Here is a 5167-nt window from a genome sequence, read left to right on the forward strand (position 1 = left end):
CCTTGGCATGTTGCCCTCGAGGTGGCTGTGGTCGGTATGAGACCGTTGTTCACATCCTTGTAGTTGGTGCCTTTGCAAAGAAGATCTGGAGAGAGATGCAGTGGTTTCTGTCGAGGTTCATCCCGAGCAGTTCTGTGACACAGGACTCTGTGCTCTACGGGCTGTTCCCAGCGACACACACCGAGACAAACATCAACTGCAGCTGGAGGATCATCAACTCGGTGAAAGACGCGCTTTGGTCTGCCCGAAACTTGTTGGTCTTCCAGCGCAAAGAGTTGTCCCCGACCGAGTGTTGCGGACTGGCACATTCCAAGGCCGAGGACTACGTGCTGAGGGACGCACTAAAGCTTGGGGCAGCTGCTGCAAAAGCGCAATGGGGAAGGGCCGCTGTCTAAGACCTTTCTGCCACAGCGCACCGAGAGACTGGGAACTGTTTAGAGCCCCTCGGGCTGTACAGCTCAAAGTGAAAGCCTGTAAATGATTGTAATATTGTTTGTACTGATGCACCTGGTGATACATTTTGTTAAAGTTGAACCGGATTGTACCCTTGTAATGGTGTTTTTGAAATGGTTTGGAATGTGGTTGAAGATATTTTATGAATAAAGTATATTTTTGCAAAAAAAAAAGGTTCTCCCAGGACGATGCTAGCCCATTGCACTTCGGGTGTGCTGACGCCTGCGATGTCCCCAAATGCGGGATACTCGACTGTAAAATTTGTGGTAGTGGGGGACTGCGTTTGCGCTCTCCCCGATTCACAATTCAAAAAATAGATTTCATCATATCTTTCATTTTCTCTTCTATTTCCTGTCAGCAACCTTTTCTGAAAAAAGAAATATATAACCCCCAATGTGTGCTCTTCAAAATCTATACTGGACTGGTTATTTAGCTTTTTCTTTCCTCCTCGCAAATATTATCCAACCCCCATTCTTTTCCTCCCTGTCATTATCAGCCGACAATTATTCCATCTATGCATCATTTTCGCCAGACCGTTTGTTTCGTGGCCGCCAAATTACTCGCGCCATTTTTAACCCCGCGTTTGCCCACTCAAAAATCTCTCTCAAACAACCCCCATCTAACACCCGACCCACCATCACAACAGTCCCCGCACTCCCAGCACCGCCCCACCCCCTATCTATCTGGACGTCTGTATAAATACAAACTCATATCAGCTATTAACTCATATGCATTCACCATTTTAAACATGTAGCAGCGACCCCTCACTATTTCAAACATGAACAAGCACCCTGTCCCCATGTTCATTCTAATTATCCCCCTCCGAAACGAACAGCAGCCTCCCACCCCCTCTGTATAATCTCCCCCTTAATCAGCCCCCTGTGTGACTCCTACCTTCTGAAACTCCTGCCCCCTCTCCTCATGTGTAAAAGTCTTTCCCTGCCCCTTCTGCAGCTCACTTGCCCTGCTGTAGGCCCATCAATTCACCTGTGATTATTCCTTGAAGGCTTAAATAGCGCAAAGCGAAGAAATAAACAGAAAGAAAACTGGAGAAAGGCAGATAGAAATCTAAACCCTCAGTAAAATGACCACCGGGAATCCCGTTTAACCGTCAGAATGATCGCACAGCCCAAAATACACGCATTGTCCCTGAATTATAACAAGATTTTAGGCAGCTTCACTTTAGGACTTTTCATTTCCTCTTGTGGGGCTCCTGTTCCTCACACACTGGAGGCTAACATGTAAGTTTTGGATTGCAAGGCTGGGCTACTTTAACCCCAGGATTTTCTTTTTGAAACTCCAGGCCCGCAGTCCAACAGGAACTGGTTAACCGGAGCCACCGAAAACCAGGGTCCCGGAGAGGAAATTAAATCTCAGGGTAAGAAACGGACACAAACTCACGTGGGCCCATGGGGCACGGCCTTGGAGAAGGTCTCAGGAAACTCCTGAAGAAGAAGAGTCCTTGTCCCAGTCTGGATCTTCAGATTGCAGGTTTCAAAATAAAAATTCTTTGAGGGGTGGGGGAGAAAATTAATTCCATTAAAACAGAGAGCAAAGAACATTTTCAAACAAAATAACGCAAGAGCCAATGATTCACTCTCAGTTACAAATACAAACAAGTCAAAGAGTTATAAAGCAGATTGAGACAGAGGGAACACACACGCACATTAAACCAGAGTGGGGACTAGCTCCGCACTCTGGAGGCGGTTTTCGGATTGGGTTCCTAGCCAGGTATATCCTGAATGAGCAGTTTGCAGACTCCACCCCTGGCATGTTGGGATGTCTCTCAATCTGCTCCCCAGGAGGCCTGTCCATTGATATGTTAATCCCAGGGCAGGACAACTTTCTGATTCTTCCTGTCCTTTGACGTGTTCATCCCAGGAAAACAATGTTTCAGCCATTTTCTGGTTAAGGTTAAAACTTTAACTCATCTTGTCGGGAATGTCACTGCAGTTCGAAATATCAAACACTAAACCCCCAACACAAGACTGTGCAAAGCATGTGGATTGTTACTGAGATTCTGTCTGTGATTTTTAGTGATGTCAGTGTGGATTGTGTAATCTGTGTGTGTGTGAGTGTTGCTGGTCCCATAATGTAACGCAAATGTCTCCTCGCAGCCTCTCAGTACGCCACTCATGGTCTCCTGGTACTTTTTGGATTGTCTGGAGAAGACATTGAAAGAATTAGAGTTAAACAATGCTAACACTAGCTGCACTGCGACGAGTATATGAGAGCTTATTCTTATCCAGGGGTGTATGTCCGCATTCAGCCCCCATTCCCACACTTGCTCCCACCATGTCGGATCTCTCAAGTGCTCTTCCATATCATTGATTAGCCTTTTACACACCGCCTGTAACACGTAATGCTGATTCCTCACCTTTCGTAAGACACCTTTCAACTTTGTCAGACTTTCGGGAAGGTTGGGAATTGGGGCCTGCTTAGGTTCGTCATAGTGTTCCAGGGCATGGTGGAGTGTGTCGGAGGGGTTGACTGAGACCTGACCCCTTTGTTGGACGTACATCATTCACGCGTGTCTGATAGTAACTGGGAGCCGGGGTTCCCTTGTATCCTGAGCGGGTGTGATGGTTTTCTCTGTGGGTAATTTCTAATATACAACCCTCCGTTCGGTTGTACCCGCATTTGTCCAGCACCCCCCCCCCCGTTCCAACTGGATGGGAGCTAATTGTGAGGCTACCTTTCCTCCTGCACCCACTCAGTGATTCCCCGTGTATGCCCTCATTCTTGCATATGGCATGCATATCTATGGGGTAGTACCGGAGGGAGTCATTGTCTCAGATTAACCCAATGTTCTCCACTTGGTACTGAGGGTGTGGGCCCGTGTCTGCTGTGACTGAGGGGATTGCCCATACCTATCACGTTCATTTGGTTTGAGGTGCACTTCTGAATCACCGCATACACCCTGGTCACTCCTTTCAATGTACATGCGTCGATGACGCCTGGGTTCTTGTCCATCCCCCACAACCGGGCACTGTTGATCCAGCCCGGTACCTCCCCACTTTGGATCTGGCCCAGATTGTGTCTTAATTGCCCGATCATCCACCGGCCGTAAGCTGGCTTTTTTGGGTGCTGTCCTCTTGTCGTTCCTCCCTTTCTGTTAATTGGCTGGTGGCTTTAGCATGGGTCTCTATAACGTGTACGCTTTCCAATACAGATGCCACACTCTTGCCCCCTAGGGCCGCTGCCGTTTCACCACCCCTCGCTACTCTTATGAGCAAGCTGCCTCATGATCCCTTTAAGATTCGTGACCTCGGAGTTGATTCCTTGAATGTCGAGAGAGTTTACCAGGGAAGTCCCTGTGTTCACCCTTGTCAGTACATTGTTAACTAACTCTCTCTTCTGGTGGTGCCCTGAATCTAGTGGCTCCCGTGGCGTCGGCCGCCTGATTAATCACAGCCTTACTCAGTAATTTGTACAGTTTTCGTAGGGGCGCTTGGTTTCTGCAATACTCTGGCAGTCGCATACCTGCCAGGTTCACAATTACCTGTACAATTTCATGTTTAACATTATCATACAAGAGTTCACCGTCCGTATACAGTACCAGTCCATTCTGTGGCCCAGGGGTCATGTCTGGGCAAGATAGTCTCTGTGGTGTCGTCGTGTCCTGTGATAGCAGGGTGGTGTCGGTCCGGGGGTCCGCCGTTGCAGTCAACTCTCCGTGTTTGGCCCTCAAGATCCAATGCCAGGTATCTGTCATTCCCAAGTCTTCCTCCCCGGGACAGTGACCCCAGTTGTTGTTCTCCTGGGGTGTGAAGGTAAATTGCGAAAAATCTCTCACACACTGTAGCTTTCTCCTTTACGTCCCTCCTTGTGCACAGCCCACGGTGACCCTCCCCGTAGTTGAGGATTCCCCCTTTTGTCTTTCAGATGGCCGGTCCTCCAGATCGGGAATGAATCCTAAACCACTTGGCCTACACAGTACGGACTGCTCGTTGCCCGTTTTCCCCCCGCTGCCTGGTAATTTAGTCTTTCTTACTTACATCATACCTTTTCAGTTGCGACCAGTGTTTCCACCTAGCTTTTCCCTTCATATCGGCGCAGGCACGTGAATAATTCCGTACGGTCCAGTCCATTTTGGGGCAAAACCTGGTTGGCTAGGGGTGATTTGAACAAACACCATGTCTCCGACCTCAGCCGGTGGTGACGGGGGTCCCCCTTTTGTCCTCTCTTCTAAATCCCTGATAGCCTGTTGGTCCTTCACTTCCTGTTGTAATTCCTTTAGCTGTCCATCCAATTGCTTAATATCGTTTTTAATTTTATCTCTGATGGGTCCCATATCCTCACTTCCGGTGGCTCTGCCCTCTGGCAAGCGCATCGCCCTCCCGGTCAGCAACTCATAAAGGGGTTTATCTTAAATCCAGCATTTTTCAGTGTCCTTATGACTATCAGAGGAGAGCTCCGATGTGGCCCCTTTCCGATTCTGACGCTATTAGGATATCATCTGCATATTATAAGATTGTACTGTTGTTAGACTCTACGTCGCACGGACTCAGCTTCTCACTCGTGACCCGATGGAAGATGTTGGGGCTGTTGTGGAATCCCTGTGGGAGCCTCGCCCATGTTCACCGTCTCCCTCCCACTGTGAAAGCGAATTTATCTTGGGATTCCTGGTCCAGTGGTATCGACCAAAATCCATTGGCTACATCTAACACTGTAAATATTTTATGTTCGGGTTTTTACAATTAAAGCACACCTC

At 48.3% G+C, this 5167-nt stretch overlaps 1 non-coding gene across 1 annotated transcript; it reads left to right on the top strand.

Annotated features, from left to right (window-relative positions):
* The first annotated feature begins 588 nt into the window (after positions 1-588).
* Positions 589-751, top strand: LOC144674218 (U1 spliceosomal RNA). The gene has a single exon (XR_013574488.1). It is a non-coding gene; the product is annotated as a U1 spliceosomal RNA (small nuclear RNA).
* Positions 752-5167: the final 4416 nt, after the last annotated feature.

Source organism: Cetorhinus maximus, unplaced genomic scaffold (genome assembly GCF_964194155.1).
Source record: "Cetorhinus maximus unplaced genomic scaffold, sCetMax3.hap1.1 HAP1_SCAFFOLD_591, whole genome shotgun sequence".
NCBI lineage: Eukaryota > Metazoa > Chordata > Chondrichthyes > Lamniformes > Cetorhinidae > Cetorhinus > Cetorhinus maximus.